At 42.6% G+C, this 22,947-nt stretch overlaps 1 protein-coding gene across 4 annotated transcripts in view; it reads right to left on the bottom strand.

Moving 5' to 3' along the window:
• Tenm2 (teneurin transmembrane protein 2) overlaps positions 1–22,947 on the bottom strand; it is a 1,241,175-nt gene that overhangs the window by 350,584 nt on the left and 867,644 nt on the right. The window lies entirely within an intron of this gene.

Below are 22,947 nucleotides of genomic sequence, written 5' to 3'. Positions count from 1 at the left end.
CAAGGGAATCCAGCAGTGATGGCTCACGTCCTAGCTGCTATGCTTGATTTGCTGCGTATGTGGATTTGGTTAACTTAGCTAAACTCTGTGAGGATCATTTCCTTCATTAATAAAAGGCAGAGGGAGCAGAGCAAATGACAAACTTCAAATGACTAGTGTGCCACCGGTACGGTGCCAGTTCGGCAGATGGCGGGTCCTAATTTACTGTTCCCCCAAATGGATGCCATTTAAGATTAGCTCCAAAAATGTTCAGAGGGTGGAGAAAGAAGAGAAAAAGTGAAGAGGAAGGGGGAGGAGGAGGGAAGGAGACAAAAGGAAGGTGTAAGATGTCAAGGAGGAAGAAGAGGAAGAGGAAGAAGGATAATGTTTCCTTGGGGTCAAATTCCTTTGGGAAAGAAGGAATCTGTTCTTATGGAGTCTTATTTACTGTAAGTAAATTAATGGCTCTGAGTAATGTTAGCAACCACTGCCCCAATGCAATTTTGTCTAATTCAATTTTTTTTTGCAAAGTTTCTTCTTTCTCCCCTTCCTTCCTTCCTTCCTTCCTTCCTTCCTTCCTTCCTTCCTTCCTTCCTTCCTTCCTCCCTCCCTCCCTTCCTCCCTCCCTCCCTTCCTTTCTTCCTTTCTTCCTTCCTTCTTTCCCACTCTAGCAATCTTTCCCCCTTTGGTCTTCCATTCCCCCTCTGCCCTTTCCCTCCATCATCTCAAGGGTAATACCGGTAATCTATAAGAAGGCAAAAGAAAATTTCACATTTGTTTTGAGCCTTAGACCATTTTATTTTTTAACTAGCGCTTTGGGAAAATAACTCCAGTAGACATATTGACTATTTGGGAAACGCAGATAAGGATTTGTCAATCTCCAAACAGGTGTTTATTAGTTATAGACTCAGTGCTAGGCACATGTTGAGAGCTGCAGATGCTGCCAACAGTCAAGGGAGCCAGTTTAGACGGCAGAGCTGCCCAAGGGAATGATATTCAGTTGAGTAAATGCCTAGGTCTGCCATGAGAGACATGAGGAAAGACCGGTCAGGTGGAACAGGACATACAAGCATGACGTTGAAAGGGCTCAGTTCTTTTGACAATTAGAAGAAGTGTAGTGTGGCTGTGGGGTTGGAATAGGAGAATGGACAGACTTAAAGTCAAGATTGCTAGGCTGTGGTCCTGGCCTGTCACACTGACCACTCTCCTTGCAGCAAATGTCCTGCTTTGGCTTGGTGTTGAGATAGGGGAATCATGTCCTAGATTCTGAATCTTAACAGATGGCGCATATAACTCCCATAGACCTAGAAAGCCAAGTTATTTGCTTCCCATCCATTCATTTGAGAGTTACCTTAGATTTTTGATAAGCCAGGCACAATATTTTGTAGGTAAAAACAAAACAAAACACAGAAATAGAACACTTCTCTTCTCATAGTATTGTCTACCTAGTAAGGTACAGGAGTGCTAGGGGACTTGGTGAGTATGGTTATTTGAAAGAAAAGAGGATAGTGACAATAGAACAAATAGGAAAAACAAAGAGGAAAATAGGGGAGTGACAATATTAGGAGGCATGGCCTTGTTGGAGTGGGTGTGGTCTTGTTGGAGGAATTGTGTCACTGTGAAGGTTGGCTTTGAAGTCTCATATATGCTCAAGATACCACCCAGTATCTCAGACCACTTCCTGTTGCCTGCTAGTGAAGATGTAGGACTCTCAGCTTCTTCTCCAGCACCATGTCTGCCTGGACACCCCCATGTTCGACCATGATGATAATGGACTAGATCTCTGAAAATGTATGTCACCCCAGTTAAATGTTTTTTTTTTCTTTGTAAGAGTTGCTGTGGTCATGGTGTCTCTTCACAGCAATAGAAATTCTAACTAAGACAGTGACAGTATACCTTTTTATGTTGATTATGACAAGCTATCCCATCCTGCTGTTTAGGAAGTCAGTATTCACAGTGGGTTTGAATAGGAATGGTCCCCATAGACCCCTGTGTTTGAATGCTTGGCCATAGGGAGTGGCACTATTAGGAGGTGTGGCCTTGTTGGAGTGGGTGTGATTTTGTTGGAGAAGGTGTGTCACTAAGGGGTGGGCTTTGAGGTCTCAAACTAGCTCAAACTAGTTCAAACTAGGTCTAGCTCAAACTAGGCCTAGTGGCCTAAAGACTCTCCCTGCTGCCTGGGGATTCAGACGCAGAACTCTTAGCTCCTTCTTCAGCACCATGTCTGCTTGCATACCATCCTGTTTCCAGCCAGGATGACAAAAGGGACTAAACCGCTGAAACTGTAAGCCACCCCCCGATTAAATAATTCATTTCCTTTATAAGAGTCATCAAGGTTGGGCTGGAGAGATGGCTCAGTGGTCAAGAGCACTGGCTGCTCATCCAGAGGACTGGGTTCAATTCACAGCGTCACATGGCAGCCTACAACTGTCTATAACTTCAAGATCTTACATCCTCACACACAGAAAACACCATATATGCAAAACACCAATGTACATTAAAAGAAAAAAAAAGGCGTTGTTGTGGCAATTGTATCTTTTTACAGTGATAGAAATCCTAACTAAGACAGTGGGGGCTGTCTTGAGCTGTACTGAACACTACAATACTTTATTGGCTGCATTCATGCATGACTTTACCACACCCGACAGCATACTGAGCCTGCCTGTCTTCTAAGTTGTAGGTTCACGCAAGCCAGGTTAATGAAATTCAAAGCGGGCACCCGACCTCAGTTTCTGAATCTTGCCTTATGGTTCTTCCCATACTCGAACGACCATTCTACGACTTTTAAAAGCTCAGGAAATTATTTCCTTCTTTACTTTGTTAACGAACATCTCCCCACCCCCAACACTATCTTGGAATATATCGTACAAAACAAAACAAAACCAAAAAAAAAAATGTTTCCCGTGGCAAATGAGTTGAAAAATACTGGCAACGAAGCATATGCCGAGGTAATTTAAGAGTTGTGATAAGCCAAAAGGAAAGATAAATAGCCCCCAGAAACTCACAATGTTAAAGAGGCTGCTCCCCTTTAAAGTCTAATTGGACACAGCAGGGGTCTTGATCTGTGGGACTAGCTGTGTATGAGTAGAATTTCCTACTACAGCGGAGAGAGTTAGGGCGTGAGTTTGGCAGCTTTGAAGTTGAGTATCTCAGGTCTAGCATCCAACCTGCAACTGGTGTGGACACTATCGGAAGGAACAGAGCAATGAAAATGAAAATACATATACACACACACACAGACAGACACACACACACCTTGGACATAAAGTAAGCGAATGGTTGCTATGTTTTGCCAACTTCTGGTTTTAAATGGCTGCCAAGTCACCACCAGCCCACCCAGAAGTCCCCGTGTGTTTCTTACAGATGTGGGGGTTCTGCATGGCCCTAACCCCACGTGTATGAGCAGCTGCTGTGGAAGACAGCAAAGACCAGAAGAGAAGAAACCCAGCCCAGAGCAAAGTCTGTAGCTGTGCAGTCTCCAGCAGAGCCTCAGAGTAACTGTCAGGATTAATGAGGGAATTTGAATGAAAGTTCTGAGTTCTATGGGCAGAAGTGCTGATTCCTGTGTCCATGTAGGGCGTCATTACTATTAATAAGCAATAATGATAACTTGCTGTCTGCGTCTCACTGTGCAGTGGAGAGGCCTTTTTTCCCACACATTATCTTGAAGTATAATTATCCCTGTGTTATAAATGGTGAAACTAAAACACAGAGAAGTTAATTAAACAACTTGCCCAGGGTAACAACAGTCCAAATGGAGAAGAGAATATGGCATAGACTCTGCAGCTCTTCAGAGCTGGTGATTGCCGCAGTGATGGAGGCAGTTATGAGTGTCAGCACTGACTTATTCCCAAGCACTCTGACACTGTACTTCGTGTACTTTGTGTGTGTGTGTGTGTGTGTATGTGGGGGGGGGGGAGAGAGAGAGAGGAGAATGCATGTTCATGCATGTCTATACATGTATGATGTATGGGTACATGCATGTGTGTGTTTGTGTGAGTGCATGTGCACACATGTGGAGGCCAGAAATAGATGCTGGGTGGCATTCATTAATTCAGGGGTTCTCAACCTATGGGGTAGAAACTTTGGGGTGGAATGACCCTTCCTTTCACAGGGGTCACATGTCAGATATCCCACATATCAGATATTCATGTTACAATTTATAAAAGTAGCAAATTACATTTAGGAAATAGAAACAAAAATAATTGTATGGTTGGGGGTGGGGGTCACCGCAACATGAGGAATGGCGCTAAAGGGTGGCAGCATTAGGCAGGTTGAGATTAATCACTTTACACCTTATTTTTCGATGTAGTCTCTTTCCCTGAACCTGTGGCACGATTGTTCGACTAAATTGACTGGCTAGCCAATCCCAGGGATCCTCCTGCCCCTGCCTCCCAAGTGCTGGGATTCAAATGCGCACCACAGCATTTCAGGTTTCTTACTTGTGTTCTGGCGAGGCAAATTCAGGTCCGTACAATTTACCATAATCATTTTTACTGAACGTGCCACCCACCCTGGCCCCACGGTCTCAAGCTCTCTCGCTGCGCTTGTCTTCAACAAGCAAGTGGACCCCCACCCAGAAGCACTTGCACAGTGGGATGGTGCATGTCATGTTGTATCCTGTAAACTTTTCCTTTGGTCTCTGCTCGTCTACAGCTCGGCAACAAGAGTGCTCATTTTGGTCTATTCATTTTAGAGGGGTAAACAATCCATTGACTAGAGGCCTCTCAGGGGAAGAAAATCGTTGTATTGTAACATGGGAGTGTTTTCTAGAAGACCAAGACAGTTTTGTTCAGACTGTCCAAAGATGCAGCTCCAGGCAGGGATGCAACTAAGCTTGAGTCTCCAGTACCCATGGAGAAATGCATTTATCTTATGAGGTGTGCGCTTTACTTCCTTCATTCTGAGATCTGCATTTTCACATTGTCTTTCTCCATCACTAAGGTTTAAGAACCAAGCGCATGTTTAAAGATCACCACCATTTTTCTCCTGTGAAAGGGTATAATTAAACCTACAGTGTGCTTATCGTCAGTGTCATTTATAATAAAAGTATATCCCATTTGTTGACTCATTTCTTTAAAAAATATTGTGTGTGTGTGAATGTTTTACCTGAATGTAAACACTCCTATGTTACAATATGTACACAGCACGCAAACTTTATGACTGCAGAGGCAAGGGGAGGGCGATGAATCCCCTGGAACTCGAGTTAGAAGACGGTGTCAGTTACCTGCTGTGTGGGTGCTGGGAACTGAACCCAGGTCCTCTGCAAGAGCAACCACTGCTCTTAATCAGTGAGCCATCTCTGTAGCCCCATATTTGTCGATTTCTATCCTAAGTTTCTACTCAAAGGTCTGCGGCACTTGACAATGAAATGCACGGGAAGTCTAGACACCATAGAATTTACCCAGCATAGGAATGTTTCACTTTGTGAACGTTGGAAATTTTTTTTCCAAAGCAGACTAGACTCCAGCCATGCTTTAGCAACCTTTGGGTTGTTCTGATTAAACAAATCTCACGTGGATCCTGTGCCTTTGTGGTGGAATGGACAGGAGAAGGTAGCAGAGTCACTATTGTCTGCATGAATGTCAGAAGGAGGCTCAATTTAATGATGGAGCTTCAGACCAGGCAATGCCCGGTGCCGTGACAGACCAGACACATCACTGCTGTTTGATCAAAATATGCTACTGGTCCATGGTGTCTGAGCATCAAGTTTAGGGCTGGAAGTGATACAACTTTCCATGCTGTACTACTCCCGTATCCACAGGAGCAATACAGCAAAAGCTTGAGTCTAATTATACTTTCAAGCGCCTTAGCCTTGACCTTCACAGCTCTGCAGAAAACCCAACTGTGCTATAAGGACACATAGCCCAGGCTCTCTAACACTTACCTACCCTCCCAGTGACCCAGTTACTGTCCCCTTCCCAGCTGTGTGCACTTGTCTGCAAGCCAAATGAGGACAGCACTGGAATGAGAGAAGTCCTTTGACTTTTGGCAATTATAGCTTCATGTGAAACATACAGAATGTCCATCATGGATAGTGTAGGCTAGACAGAACTGACAGGCAGCTGGTAAAGCTACCAAGAGCTAAGAGGCAACGAAAGAAAAGCAGTCATGAAGATGAAAATGTGTTTGGGGTCAGCAGAAGCCTGAGATGTAAAGATTATATTAACACAGTATTGTGAAGATATCAGTACTTAAATTGTGGGTATCAGTCAACCAGTATCCATCTTCTCCATACAGCACAAAATGAGAGGCTGGGTTGATGGCTGTACTGTAGCACTCAGTAACCTGAAGCAAGAGAATCATGAGTTATTTGCTAGCCTGGGCTGGATATATAATGAGGCTCAAAATCAAATGGCACCATGGCAAAACCAGGAAACAAGTAAATAAACCACAGCTTAAGGCATGTGAGTAGGTAAGCCCTATTGAACAATGGCAGCATGGGGAAAAAAATCAAGGAAATGCCAGCATCTATGGCACATTACATGGTAATGGAACATTTGAGGCTCCTCAGCCAATTAGGGCCTGATGCTGAGTTCTTCAACCCCGAGATTAGTAACCTGTTATGTGGGTAAAAGCGCCTCCAGACTTCTTACCACATGGCTATGGTGAACAAAAATAGCCATATATATATGGAATAACAAAATAATGCACACGCTTGTGTTCTCTAGAGGTGAGAGTGGTACCGCAATGTGGGGACCATGATTAGTGATGATAGTGGAGGCTTGGTCAGACTCAGCATCATCATCATCATCATCAGCAGCAGCAGCAGCAGCAGCAGCAGCATCCTGGCCCAAGGGTTAGCTAACTGAAACCACAAAGTCACATGCTGCAGCAGATAGGTGGATTAGGCAGATGGGAAAATCCTTCCCATCAGAGACGGGCAGCTTCTTATCCACGACCATGATGGAATGTAGGAGGGTTTTGTGGGCTGTGGGATTACCTCAAAAGACAGACTTAGGAATGTTTATATGAAATATTTTGCCTTTTTAATGTTACCACCTATGTATGTATGTATGTATGTATGTATGTATGTATGTATGTATGTATGTGCATGGAGCTATGTACCTATGTATGTATATAACTATGTATGTCGGTATCTATCACCTTTGAATGCATGTATGCATCTATGTATGTATGTGTCTGTGTATGCACAAACATATCTATCTGTATAAAATAACAGGGAAAATGTAACAAATATGCTGGCAAGTCGACACAGCCTGTGTATTGAATAGGAAGTGTTATATAAATATGACAACGATAATTATTTACTATCCTTATCCTCATTATCATCAGTAATCCAGAAAAGGGCTGGAGTTTACTTTCCTGTTTGAGGGGAGAGAAATGCCTCTGTTTTTAAAGACAGGGAACTCTCTGGGCACAGTGTTGCAAGCTTACAGCTCTAACCATTTGGAAGGCAGAGGCAAAATGATCACTGGAATCCAGGAGTTAAGAGACAATCCTGGGCAGCTCAACTTAGAAAGAACGAATGAATGAAATATAGAAAAACTGGCGTCTTGGGCCCCTCAGCGTTCCATTGGGAGCCAGGAGGCTGTCTTACGCTTCATTCTCATTCTTTGCTTAGAATCATGACATTTCAAAGTTGGAAGAGATTTTTCTGAAACATCTGGCCCACATCCTCCCAATGCCATAAAATCCAAACCAGAGTGCCCGAGAGGGAAAGGGTTTTGCTTGTGATACTGCGAGTTCTGGGTGAAAGGAGGGTTCTGCAGATTTCCCAGCTTCCACCATCTCCAGGGCTCTTTCTTCTCCTGGCGAGGTTCTTTCTTTGTCTTACAGGTTCTTTTTATCTTCAGAACCCTTTCAGCAATATAAGATCAATAAGTAGAGGCAGGAAAGGCCACAGCTGCCTACTGTAATATGTCTTTTTCTCCTCCCTGTGAATTATTTTCACAACAGATCTTGTCTCTTATACTCTAACTAGTTTTCAGGCCTCACGAGAAGGGACAGAGGTTAGGAAAAGAAATAAAAACCTGGCCATCCTAATACCTTAACGAGGAGCTACCCAAACCTATAGGTTTCCATCCTAGTAAAGCAAATTACTTGACCTGGAGCAGGAAGACCAAGAGGCGAACTTACAGAGAAATAGGGGGAAATCTAAACCAGGAAACTTCAGTGATTATTCTCGGCAACAAAGTCACTGATTGAAATGCATCAAAGACAGGGTTTACTGCAGAAAAAGTCACATGTAAAGCAACATTCTTAGCAGGCAGGGTAAAGGGGGAAGGTGTGTGGGTAATGGACAGACACCCAAGTGAGATGGAAAAGGTCACTGAGATGAAAATGACCTTGGGAACTGGGAATGAGTGCTCCATTACCACAGACGGGAAGAAAACACCATGTCCAATCAGATGGAACAGATTGAAATGCGATCCCAGTCAAGTGTGAATGCCACCAAATGCATCCTGGAACTATTTGGGGGAGGTGGTACGGAAGGGAGATGAGTCCAGTCCCCCCATTTCTCGTCCCACTGTTGGACGGCAGTATAGATCAGGAACAGGGACTTGGAAGGGCATAGCATACACAATGAATCCCCATCACTCCTAAGTGAGGCAGGCAGTGGGAAATGCTCTTTTCTAAAGGGGCCTGATTGTCCTGCTGGAACACGAAAGAGGGGCTCTACCGTCAGGAGACTCTAAGCGAAGGGATACAAAGCCTGTCTCCAGAGGGGAAGATGGAAGAAGAGAACGATTGATCACTGCCTTTTATTGTTGGCCTCCCTGGCTGAGTGTTCGCTGATAAGAACTGGTTTAACTCCAAGACGCTGTCTTGGAGACAATTACTGTTTTCCTCTAAAACACAACTCTAGCAGAAAACATTCATTGTAAGTGATAACCGCCTAAATGCGTCAGTACCGGGCACGTGTTTGCCGCGTCATTCTCTCATCGTTGGCGATACAGGCGCCAAGAAGGAATAAGTAATGAGGAACAGAAATCATAAAACAAAGTATTTGATGGAAGCGGCCAAAAGCGAGAGCTGGTATTGGCCCCGGGGCGATCCAGAGAAGGCTGGTGCTGGAATTCTAAAGCACCACATAAAATACTTTTTCTATGCTTTGCTAGGTTATTCAGATTCTAGAGTTTAAATATTAACTACATGGCTTTCTTCTGCTTGCTTCTGGCTTTCTTTGCCATCCAAAGCAGGACCTTTTCATCACCCAGAAAAGCCTTCTTTATTCTTTCCCTCTCCTTCTGCAGACTAGGGACCAATCAAGAGCCAGGGTCTGCACCCACAGTTTTTTTTTTTTTAACCATTCTTTGCACATTAAAACTACTTCTGCGTATTACTTCTTCCTCTGATTTTATGCATGACTTATTTGTTCATTCACTGGTTATTGAGCCTATGAAAACCGTCAAGCTCAGTTCTGGCTACATGCGTAGAATACAGTGGACCACTGGGGAAATTCAGTTCTTGCCTTTAGAGAGCTGAAGTCTAATAGGGACTATCGGGGAGCATCATAGTAAGGCCAGCTAGCAGACAGGGATGAATACCCTGTACAGGACTATACCGCTAAGCATCGAATTGAAGACTGTTGTGGGTGGAACTGTATCCTCCACTCCACAAAATGTATGACCTGTAAGGTGACCTTGTTTGGATTTAGTGGTTTTGCTTGAAGATATAATTCAGTTGAATTAATTTTAGATGATCACAATGATTACCCTTTGTGCCTGGTATTCCTGTGAGAACAAAGAGACTCTGAGCCCCACAGATTTTGTTGGGTCATGAAGATGGAGGGCTATTCTTCTGTTTTCTTAAAAAGAGTTGAATGGTACACCCACAACAACAGGTGGCCCTGGATCTAACCTTACAGCTACTTGCCGTCAGCAGGGCTTTGTGAGGATAAACCCCACGTTGGTTGGCCCCTTTTTGATGCTGTCCTTTCAAAGCTGTCTCAACAAGGATGTTATGATTATTCCAGTCCGTGAAAGGTACTAAGTGATACAAGCCGACTGAAGAAGTGACCCCTGTCTTTAAGTGGTGACAATTTAATGTTGACACAGATGACTTATATGCATGACACACCAAGAGACTATTACAAATTAGAGTGTAATGAGGTGCTAAATTGAATGAGGCAGACTCTGAGACTGTTTCACCACTCTGACAAGGGGATGCTCTTGCTGGGCGGACACGGCTAGGGAAGCTTCACACTTAGATGGGACTCAGTAACAGAGTCAAAGGAGAGTTGTGGAATTGTCTCTGTTCTTAGGTCTGGGGTTTGGAATGGATTGGGGTAGAGCGTTAACACCATAGCATCTTTGCAGGGTTTCTAAACCATAGATGCCAAAGGTTGAGGTTCCTAGTGTCACTTCAAGCAAATCGCCCCTAATCAGTGCATATGTACTGAAAGAAAATAGTTTGGAGATGGCAAATGGTTCCAAATTCCGGGGTCTAAACATCCCATTGAGTATTTTTCATGCCCCATCTCTGTGTTTTCCTTTTAAATGTTTTCTTTCCACGCAAACAAGAAAAATGTGCAGTTTGAGGAATCCGGCAGTTCTACGATATTTGGCTCAAAAATAGCAAGCCCTTCCCATCACCACTGGTTTCTTCCAGCCCAGCAGCAACTGCAGTCTCCTTTTTTTAGCTGATTATTTTGGTATTTATTTCTAGTTCTATAAATAGCACGCGCTGCTGCTATTTCTTGGGTTTTCATATTTTAAAAACGAGCTGCTTAGTGACTTCTCACCCTCGAAGGTGCAAAGCTGGGCTTTTTCTCTACACCTGCTCACTCCGCTCATGCCCCCTTTCCTTCCCCTGTGTTTTCGTGAGTCCGTATCCGCATCATTTGGTCCACCTTGGCCCCATCTTGCTTGGATATGATGCTCAGACATACAAGCCATGTAGGGAGTGGTGACAACTTATTTAGCTTTGAACATATGATTTGCATAGAAGTTTTTCGCAGGTTGTATGTGTGTGTGCTGTGCACCCACCCAGTACACCTGTGTTGAGTGACAGGAGGTCTTGGTGTCCCATTTTATCACTTTCTCTCTTATCCCCTTGAGACAGAACCTCTCACTGAGTCTGTAGTCTGTGTTTTGCTTGTTTCTGCAGAGTAACTGACCATTAAAATCCTAGCCATCCTCCTTACTCTAAGCCGCAGTGCTGGGGTTACTAGCCTGTATGGCCATGACATCATCATCATCATCATCATCGTCATCGTCATCGTCATCATTATTGTAGGTCTGGGGGAACCCAAGTCCCAATGCTCAGTCAGTAACTACTCTCATCCATAGAGTCAGCACCTCTAACATCATCTTTACACTTGTTGCTTCAATTTGCATATGCTAATCAGGTGTCCTGGAGCCTGATCTCTTTGGTTCAGTGTTTTGTCTTTCTTAATAGCAACGTACACATCCTTACGCAAGTCATAGACTGTTTCTGAGTCACTGGTTTGCCACCTGTAAAGCCAGGAACATAATCCAAATGTACAGCATAATGGTGTCAGTATGCCCCAGCAAGGCATTACCAGGAGGGAACACAGGGGGCCAAGCAAAATTCATTCATCTATTCCAGTGAGGCAGAGGCGCACAGTCGAGTGACCGGTGTTTGAATCAAAATGTGAGGAAGGGTTTGTGTGAGGCGATTTCCAGATTCAGAGGAACTGGCCCACTCCTGTATTTGGTGCTGTCAGTGAGTGGGGACCTTTAAGAGGTGGGGACCTTTAAGATATAGGCCTAATGGGAGGTCTAGAGTCTGGCTGCTCCCCTGTGCTTTGCAAATCTCACAGGCTCCTGCCACTCTTGTGACATCTGCCATTGAGGTGATACAGCAAGGGGCCCTTGCCAGAGCTGATGTTACAGTTAGGGAATTCCAAAGTCATGAGCTACATGCACCTCTTTTCTGTATGAGCAAGCTTCAAGTGTTTTGGTGCGGCAACAAAACTAGGCCAATAGAGACTGTTGGTATTTGCTTGCTTGTGTTTGTATGCTGTCATGAAGCATTCTTCTTTCATTCTATCATTTTATCTATTCACCAGTCACAGAGGGGCCTTGGGCAGTGTTGGGATTTAGCACTCAACAAACAAACCCACCTTGGCTTAACTGTGAATGCAGGCCAGTTCCCAACACCATCTAAGGCCCCTGATTAGTGACAGGCTGGTCACCTGGACTTCTTTTGTCTTCCTCCATGGTAAGGATTGAACGAGTCACCATTTGAAAAGACATTAGAACATGGGTCCCCTAGAATTAGCCCCTACAAGTGTTTGTTGTATGACACCAGGAGCGTGGCAATAAAGAAAACTAACTTGGGCTAGACCAAAATGGAAACCATTGGCACTTCAAAGACTGCCATCCACAACATGCAAGACAACCCAGGGAGGGGGTGAAAATATCTGCTCTTTAGGTGTGTGAGAAGCAACTGAGACCCAGACTATGAAGTGAGTTCCCATCAGTCAGTATTAACAAAACCAAACAATTCAATTAAAAATGGAACAAATGTCTTAAATGAAGACTTACAGATTTTTACATTTATGTATTTACTGCATGCGTGTGTGTATGTATGTATGTGTGTTTGTGTAGTAATGCATGCCATAGCACATGAGTAGATGTCAGTGAACAATATACACGAACCAGTTCTCTCCCTCTGCCATGTAGGTCCCTGGGATCAAAATCTGGTCTCCAGGCTTTGCCCAGCACTAGGCACTAGGGACCATAAGCACAGCCATAGTAGATGACATTTTAGACCAACTAAGATGGCTGCTACTGAGAAAAAAATATCCAGAAACAAGTAGAAAAGCTGAAATCTTGGTGGGTTCCTGGTAGAATGAAAAACGCTGTGGCCACTGTGAAAACAGTATGGCAACTCGTCAAGAATTTTAAACACAGTACTACTACATGAGTTAGTGGTTCTACCAGGGAGGACAATCCACAAAGGAGTCAAAGTTCAAACAATCCCACTAAAAGGTGGCCTAATCTGAATGTCCACTGATGGGCATGTGACTAAAGAAGCGTGACACACAGAATATCCACAAAAGAAATTAACCATCTTAAAAGAAAGGGAATTCTGTCCCCTGCTACAACAAGGATGGAACCTGAAGGCATTACATTAAGTGAACTATCAGTCACCCATGAAAGAACAAACATAGCAGGATTCTATTTATATGAGGCCCCAGAGTGGCCAAACTCAGAGGGAAAAAAAAATATAATGATGGTTGCCAGGAGCTAAGGGAGGTTAATGGGTGTCAAACTGTATTTCCAATCCTCTATGTCAATTTAAATCCAAGGCAACTGCTTTCACATCCTGATAGAATCCCCAATATACCTTGAACTCCAAATCCATTCCACCAGAAATGCATACACATCTGTTGGGGTGGATGAAACTATCCCAGAGATGGATGGTTCCACACAGTGTGAGCACAGAGTTATGTGCAAAGTATAGAAAAAAAATGAGAGCATTCATGGTATTTTTTTAAACCACAGTTGAGAAGTGTGTGTTAGAATTCATACTGGTTATGTCTGCTGGCACCAGACCTATACAAGATCAAGCCAGCCAAAGCTCCAACAAGGATGTGGGCAGGGCTCATGAAGTCCCACCTTAGTTAAAGAGCTAAGCTATTGGCAGTTGATGGCTACTGTGGGCAGGGGAATTGGTCTTATTTAGGAATGTCTAGGGGGTGCCCTGACACCCACACACATGCTGACAGCACTAAGTGGACTCAGCAGGTCTAAAAGAGAGTATATCAAATTGGAAAAGGAAAGTGGTGGTGGGGCTGATTTATCAAACACTGTTATGTGTATCTTTGAAATTCTCGATACTTCCAAACAGTACATTGTAAAAAGTGTTTGTTTGGGGTGCAGCTCAAGAGTCAAAAACCTGTCCAAGATCCTGGACAGATCTTCACTACCAGAAAGAAATATTTGTTAAACGAAAAGGGAAAATCCAAGATTACATACTATATATGTGAGGTACATTTTTGTACTCCATACTTACACACGATTATTCCATGTCAACTCAACTGAGCTTTAAAAACAGTTTGAAAAATAATATCAAATCCAATCTCGGCTTCAGCTGATTTTTCAACTCAATTTTTCCACTGAATTTTCAAAATCTCTTTTCAAGATATTTAGGGGCATCAGGATATTACTTAATGATTCGTGCCGGGTTCAGGAACTATAGACAATGCTGTTTTACAGAGTTTAAAAAAAGGGGGTATATACTGTTCAATTTTAAGATGTCAAAAAGTATCTGAACAACAGGTTGAATTCAAGCAGGAAGGAGTTCAAAGCCCACACTTTAAAAGATATACATGAATCCTTAAATGTTGTCTATCAGGTAGGACTAAGGAACTTCCATTGAAAAATATACATATGCTGTGATTTAAGAAAATTTGAGACAATGTCAAAAAGATACTAGGCTGTATTGTAAAATGACTGTTAAATCTTATACAGGAAGTTGCACTTTGAATTAAACGTGAAATGTTAAAGGGTTGGGAGTTCTGTTTAAAAGGGTGAGGGCAGGAAACTGTTAAGGCCTTGCATGCTGTTAGCAGGCTCTGCTTTGCTGGGACATCGCTTCTTATGTACCCAGAAGCTGGGGACAGAGATGGAGAGGCAGAAGATACACAGTGCTGATCGACCCTGGGATTTGTGTCAATATCCAGATTATTTGCTGAGCAGAAGCAGTTCTCTGCTGGCTGTCACTTTCCCACTGTGCATCTCCAAAGGAATTACCTGTCCATCTCCATTGTGTGCTTACGGGCAGTGTGGTGTGAAAGCATTGTCCCAGCCTAGCCGGGTGCAAACTGGGGGACTGACGAACTGTACATGCACAGGTTGTTTATATGAGTTTTTCAAGGAGGAAAAAATGGAAAGAAGAAAAAATCTGATCTCCACACCTTTGCTGGGCAAGTTGAGAGAGCCATGGACCTGAGGGTATACCCGTTGCCAAATCTTGGCATGGGAGACTTTGTTCTGGAAGTTGCTTTGGGAGTCTCTAGAACCAGAAGTTCATACTGGTAGAATTATGGTTTTTCCCCCTTGTTCAGCGTACTGCCACCATTTTCATCTCTGTGTTATAATACCCCAATACCTCGCAACTTATACAGGCAATATACAAAGATTTGCACTATGTAACTGTTTATACCTCAGTTTGGGCATTGGTGAAGCCCATCCTACCAAGAGAAAAAGTGGGAGAGGAAGATGGAGGAGAGAGGAGGGGAAGAAAGGGAGGGAGAGGGAAGAGGGGCGAGGGGAAGGAGATGAAAAGAAGGAGGGAGGATGAGGAGAGGAAAAGAGAGAGAGAAAGAGAGTGGGAGAGAGAAAGAGAGAAGAAAGATTGGTGCGGGTAGGCATAAGAAACTCACAAACAGAATGCTGCATAAGAAGGACGTTTTGCAATCTTTCAAGCCAATAACCAAAAACAGGAAGGTAAACCGAGGCCAAGAATGACCACATGCTGTGAGTCATGGACAATGCATATAAAAAGGTCAAGTTCTCTTCCTCAATTAAATTCTAGTCACCAAGGAAATAAGGACAACAATCAACAAATGGGAATTCCAGAAACTAAAAATCTTTGGTAGAGCAAAGTTCACAGAAACCTGAGTGGAAAAAAAAAAAACTACCTAAGAATGGCTAAAAAAAACTTTGCTAGCTGTGCATCTAATGAGGGGTTAATGTCTATACTATTCAAAGAACACAGAAATCTAAGTAACAAGAAATCAAACAGACCCAGTCAAGAAAAGGGCTAATAAGATAGACTGAGAGTTTGAAAAAGATGGAAACACAAATAGCCAATAGACACGCAAAAAAATGTTCAGTCTCCCTTGCCATCAAAAAATGCAAATCAAAGCTATGTTGAGATGTCATTTGACTCTAGTCAGAATGTCAGTCATTGAGAAAATAAACAACAAATGCTGAGAAGGATGTGGAAAGCACTTCTAGTGGGAATGCAGTGTTCATCCTCTGTGGAGATTAGTATGAAGGTTTTCCAAAAGGCGAAAATAGACCTACTAAATTTCCCAGCTTTTCCATACTAGGGTCTTGACACAAAGAACCCTTGATGTGGGATTCCCCTCTATATGCTGTGAATATGTTTTGTTACCATTGATTAATGAAGAGGCTCTTTTTGGCCTATGGCAAGACAGAATAGAGCAAGGCAGGAATTCCAAGCAGAGATAGAGGAGAAAGTGGGTGGAGTCAAGAATATGCCATGTAGCTGCCAAAGAAGACAGATGCACCCCCAAACCTTCCCGGTAAACCACGAGCCTCATGGTAATACACAGAATAATAGAAATGGGCTAATTTAAGATGTAAGAGCTAGCTAGAAATATGCTTAAGCTATAGGCCAAACAGTTTTGTAATTAATATAGTTTCTGTGTGATTATTTGGGGTCTGGGCAGCCTGGAAATGAACAAGCAACCTCTGCCTACAGACCCCAAGTAAACATGCCACAGAGAGATTTGCACATTAACACTTCCTGCATTATTATTTGCAACAGCTAAACTATGAACCAGCATAGATGCTCAAGAAGAGAGAAGTAGGTAAAGAAAGTGTGGTATATATATACATATATAAATATGCATGCACGTACATACATATTCAGTCAAAGCTGTGCCATTTGCAGAAAGGTGGACATGACCAGAAACTATCATATTAAGTGAAGTTTTGGAAGGACAAATGTCTTCTGTCTTTCCTCCTTGGTGGTTCCTAGATGTCATACAATCCTAGAAAATCACATATACGTGGAAAAAATGAAAGTGGGGTTGTCTAGAGAACAAAGAGGAAAAATGGGGTAAAAAATGGGGGGCAGGGAGAATGGGGATGGGATGAGGACAGGAAGAGAAGTATAGGGGAGCAGCAAGGGTAGAAGAGTATGGAGGATCAAGAGAGGGTTGAGGAGTACAGGGTGTGTTTAATGCGGAACACATATCTTTAATACTTAAAAAATATAGACAAAGTCAAGTTCTCCAATGTTTACTTTAGCCTTTTCTCCCTAATGCAGATGCTCCCCAGATGGTAAGCTATGCATGAGATGAGAAATCAAGAGCTTTTAGGGTCCCTGAACTGGAATGAGAATCTCCCTGGAAGAGGGTGGTGTGAGGAGCCAAGAAGTAAAGTGAACATTGCGATGTACAGTTGGTGCCTTCAACCTTTCTAAAATTTTAATCCCTGGCCTTTGATACCAAGCTTCCACTGTCTGTCATACATCTCAATATGCTGGGCACATATTCTTAGGTCAACATCTGCCAGAAGGCAGGTAGAGAAAGACTCTGTAGTTAGGAAGTTGTCTTGTAATTAGGTTTAAGGCTTAGGCTCTTTATTTTCCCATTCTGTGACCAACATTGACAAGTGTCCAAATTCCTGCGCCACGGTGTTCTCAGCTATAAAGGGGCTCTGATGGCAATTGTTGCTACACAGGATATGGTGAGGATTACATAAAAGTTCATAAGGCAACGTGCTCATGTGCTCAGAATAATAACTACCAGGGAGGGAGAAAGGAATGGGAACCCTCTGCTCTGTGACGGGGGGAAGAAGAAAAGCTCCTTGTGTGCAGCTCACAGCATTCTTGAGTCGGCCTACACTGCTCAGTGAACTGCCAATGCAGTTGCTGCAAACTGCTGTATGAGCTCAAGGAAGAAGTGAGAGACAACTTGGAAAGGCTAGTCCGGGTATCTTAGGGGAGCGGGGAAGGACTGGAATCCAGTGATGTAGGTGGAAAAAAAGCCAAGTTAAGAAAGAATGATACTTGACCCTAAGAAATGTCAAAGAAAGCTGAACCCAAAGCCAGCATTCCCTCTTCAAGGCTAGCCTCCTAGGACTGCCCTCCTCACCCGTAATCCACCAGGGCTTCTAGGATCTTGTGTTACTAGTTTAATTAAAAATGTAACACACCATTATCATTTACAGATGCTCTATTATTTAAATAATATGTATTTATTTAAATAATATTTATCTATTTGCTTAACAAGCAAAAAAGGGAAATTTAATGTCATATATATGGAAATGCATAAATATGAAATATATAAATATAACCTATGGTATCTTCTTGCCATAAAGTTCTCCACTGTTTTCTAACATATTCGATGACAAGCAGTAAATATAATAAAGCAATGTGGTTATTGATGACAGTCATCCTCTCAATAAATGTTTATCAATCACAATCATCAATTATGAATCTGCTACCAGAGCACAATGGAGGAGCTAAAGGGTGCAATGAAGCTAAGAGGAAGACAAGAAGGTAAGGAGAGAAGTGGGATCAGCAATCCCATCATCACACACAATGACTTTGGGAGAGGGAGGGGCGGAGAAGAAAAGTGGGGGAGAGGAAAAGAAGAAGAGAAAAGAATACAGAGTACCTGACAGAGTGATCCCCTTAAAATACATAATAATTACTCCAAACTTCTCGGGAAATTCTAAATGAAATTAAACTTCCATGGGTAAGAAAGCAAGAAAATCCATAGCATTTTAAATGATCCTTTCCCTCCCCCAAACTAAATTTATAAGGAGAAGCAACTTCATTCATCATTGCTTTGTGAGTTTTTACCTTCATGTGTATATATGTTCTATGTGAGTTCCTTGTGTTGTTGAGGGTCAGAAGAGGACATCAGATCCTCGACCTGGAGTTATAGATGGTTGTGAGCCACCTTGTGTGTGTTGGGAACTGAATCTGTGTCCTTTGCAGGAGCAGCCCAAGAGTTCTTAACTACTGAACCAACTCTCTAATCCTAAAAAGTCTACTAACTAAAAGCCATTTGCTTGAGTGGGCAGCCTTCTCACACATCCCCAGCTCTACCACGGATGAGATGGTCCTGGTAGGGTGCCTTTCTTGTCACAAATGGACAGCATCATCCAGACAAATTTGTACACGAGTCATCTCTGTACACAGTTTTGAACTGCGCTCTAACTACAGAGTCTGCTAATTCCGTACCAATGTCAAATGAGCAATGATACCGCACGTCTGTCACCCATGAAATCTGCAGTTCACAAGGTCTGTGGGAAGAATCAAGGATTGTCATTGATCAAGCCAAGTTCTGCCATTGGAATGTGCAACTTTGAACACTTGCAACATCTCTGTTAAACTGCAAGAGCAATGCAGCTTATCTGGAGGGGGTTTACACCACTTTGGGGAGGAAATTGCATCTGTTTTGCAGGTATTGCTTAAACTCATTCAGTTATCGGGGATGTCCAAATGACCTGTAGGGAATTTTTTCTCTCTGGCTTCGTAGTGAAAATTGTAGTGTTTCCTTAAGCAGCTTCTTTGCTTGTCTCTCTTGTATATTATGTACCTTGTAATCTATGTTTCTCTTTTTGCCTTGGCTACCAGGAAACTTGGACTTTTTTCTATCTCTATTAAATAAAGAAATACAGATTTATATATATGAACAAATGTAATGCTCTCCCCCAAGACTTTCCGGTATATTCTTGTGCCATCTAATTATAGTTTCAGAGGTTTTAGAAATAACCGTTTTGAGGGAGGTGAGAGAGAGAGAGAGAGAGAGAGAAAAAGAGAGAGAGAGAGAGAGAGAGAGAGAGAGAGAGAGAGAGAGAGGTGGGGGAGAGAAAGAAGGAAAGAAAAAGATCAGGAAAGAAGAAAGTATAGGAAGAGCGAGACAGACAGACAGACAGACAGACAGAAAGAGAGAGAAAAGAGAGAGAAAAGAGAAAAAGAGAAGAAAAGAGAAGAAAGAAGACTCTTCTCTTTTCTTTTTGATTCCAGATAAACAGGACAATCACTAAGATAGCTAGGTAAGAACATGGTGGAGGTTAGCTCAGTCTGTGTGACACTTGCTTTGCAAGCCAAAGACCTGAACCCAAAACACATGTGAAAATCTAGTTACAGTTGTATGCCTGCCTTTAATTCAAACACTGTGGCAGTGGAAACAGGTAGCTAACTCCCTGGGGCTCACGTGCAGCCAGCCTAGTCTATTTAGTGCGCCCCAGGCCAGTGAGAGAGAGCCTGTCTAAAAAAATACAGCATAGATGGTACCTGGGAAATGACACCCGAGGCTGACCTCTGGCCTTGACTTGCTTGCCAACAGACATCAACATGCATTCCATACACCTGGATAAGGTAGCCATAAACGAGGCAGGCAAGTCCATTCGTACCATCTGCAAATTCAGACTGAAGTATGCTGTTGCCATGTAGAATGAACCAAGCCCTTGCTGCTTTACAAAAGGGCTGGGGCACACACGTCCCATTTGTCCCATTGCAAATGTGGACCCCTCCCTCCATCTTTGGATGGCTCGTCTCTGCTGCTGAGGACTTTCTGGAAGGTTTCTGTCAGGGCCTCTTGCTTTCATTTCTAATATTCAGTATGATGTTGCTGATGACTGTTCCAAGCCTACACAAAGAACCAAAACTCAACTCTATCTGTGGAAGAGGTGAGCCAGATCTTTTGGGCGAGCATGTGACTGCCTATATATTTTATTCCTGCACTGACAACAGTGCAAACCTGATATGATGATTTAAAGGAAGCCTCCCTTTTTCCAGATGTAAGACCCTTCATTCGGATACTGCTGGCATCCAGATGTTTTTCCATATGAGTGATATCACAGGATTTAAAGTATACTGCTGCATATATAAGAAATAGCATTGGCACTAATCTACTCTGGCAGAAGGTCAAAAGACAGGGTGATCTTTTGGCCTGAGCTCAGCTCTAGGGAAGCAAATGTTTCAGGGGCTGGTTATATCAGTTCTGGAAACATCTCTCCAACTACACCTGTGTATCTCTTGGTTGGCACAGGTGGAAGGTTAGAGCAACTTGGCTGCAAAGGTGGTGAGAGTTTAGTGCCAGGCACTAAAGAATGCACTATAGTCATAGAAAATAATGACCAGAGACACATAAAGGTGAAATGGCTGTTGTTTTGAGGAACTTTTCAAGTTGGATAAAAACGATTTAGTTCCTGGGTTTTATATCCAGTTTGTCTCTTCAAAACGGAGGCCTGTTGGGCAATAAATGTGTGCTGTGACTCTCCTAATGACAGGCTTTGACAACATCAAATCATTAAAATAATAAGAGAAGGGCAAAAAATAATGTTTTCCTGATGCGGATGGGCTGAATATATTGGAAGGTATTTTAACGAAGGGGGGAAAAATCCCCAACAAAGTCTGATCTGCTCCCTGATCTTAAGATTCCAGTGTCAATGCCAAGGGACCAACTTAAAACTATTCTGTGTAATTATCCAGCTAAACTTAACATACCCAAACACAGGGGCCCTGTGCTGGGGCTGTGGCAACACCTGACACATTCAGCCGTTTTCATCGAACTCAATTGCAAACACCCCAGCACCGCTCTGCGGTCCGCATCTTTGGTGTCAAACTCCATTTTCAATCCTTTATGTCAAATTTAAATTCATGGCAACTGCATTCAGATCTTGATAGAAACCCCAATTTACCCTGAACCCCAATTCCATTCCACCAGAAATATATGCACATGCAAGCACGTCCACACACACACACGAGCTGGGCAAGTTCTCATTTAGTCAAGCAGGAGTGAAGGGCGCTGAGTGACTGCCTGCTTGCTTTAGTGTTAGAACACCCTCCACTAAGAGTTTGTCGGGAACAAGGCTACTATTCAATCAGGTTTTCACCGCTCTGCTGGAGAAGTCATATGTGCATGGGCTCTTGTTCGGTACGAAAATGGACCGTCACATTTGCCGTGGCAGATTTTTCCTATTGGTGGAGCTAAAATCACTATCAGATTTTTTAAGTGAGCTGAACAAATTGGTGTCACTGATGAAAAATGAATAACTTTGGCTCTAAACACACAGATCTGTTCTGTTCACCAAAATGATGAGCCCTTGATTTTTATCAAAGCCAACCACAACAACAACAAAAAAGCTGTATTGACAACCTACAATCTGATACGGCGTCCAAAAGGAAAGAGATCACCCTTTGTGCTATCACCAAGAAAACATTCTGGATGGCCCAGAGATAAGAACTGACCTCGCTTATGGAAATCATCTTTGCTTGGGCATCCATACATGCATAAAAGGATGTTGTTTTTAAAAGCTCGCTTTCTCGTTAATAATTGTCTGTTTTTCAAAAGCGATCAGCAGGTGCACCTCATTTCAAAAGCCTCTTGTCCTTCATAATACAATATTCATCACGATTACATAGTATGAAGTAAAAAGTAGCAAAACAGAAGCGAGGGTAGTTCAATTAAATGCAACATCATCTCTGATGCAGAAAAAAAAAAGAAAGAAAAAAAGAAAAGAGAAAAACTAGTGCTGTTGCTAAAATCAGGTTCTGATGAAAGAAAAAAGGGAATATATTTCCACATATTTTTAATTATATAGAATTTCCTCAAACATGATTTTTCATAATATATTCCATTAAGTTAACATCATATTTGAAGAAAGAGCATTTTCCGATTTCATTTTAAGCCTGATTTTGAGCAATTACGGTGTCATTGTTCCACGGTAGAAAGGTTGAATTCATTTACTGTGTGGTTATGTTAGTTATGATTGATGTCTCTTTTCCAAATGATAAACCAATCACCCCGATGATGTAATGTCATTTTAAGAGTGCCATAATCACATTTCTCTCAAACTAGAAGCTCTGATGAGTTCTAATAAAGATTTATGGTAGATTAAAGGCCTTCATAATATCAACAATGGATTGCTCATTTGATGAGAGATTTGATTAGATAATTTTTTTTAAAAAAAAAGAATATGAGTTTGCTAAATATATCAGGCCTGGCTTTGAAGAAGGGCATGGGCTATCATAAGTAGCAATCTATCGGTCCATTTTCTGAATGAATCTTCCTAATATGTTTAGGAGGTCCTCTATAATTTGAGAGGTTGAGGCCATTGGTAGCTTATATTCATGGATAGAGCCAAAGCTGTCTTTTCGGGGAGTATTCTTGACATGCAAATCTCTCTCTTGCTTTTAATGAGTGTGTTAATGAACATCACGAGGGGCTGTCTCAGAGGCCAGTGCCAAAGCTTTGGGTTAAGAGTAGTTAATTTGTGCCATGGCCTCCCCTCAGGTTATAGATATTGAATCATT

Source organism: Myodes glareolus, chromosome 9, assembly GCF_982192425.1.
Source record: "Myodes glareolus chromosome 9, mMyoGla1.1, whole genome shotgun sequence".
Lineage (NCBI taxonomy): Eukaryota > Metazoa > Chordata > Mammalia > Rodentia > Cricetidae > Myodes > Myodes glareolus.
Note: the sequence above shows the minus strand (reverse complement) of the source record. Positions and strands in the feature narration are given on the sequence as shown.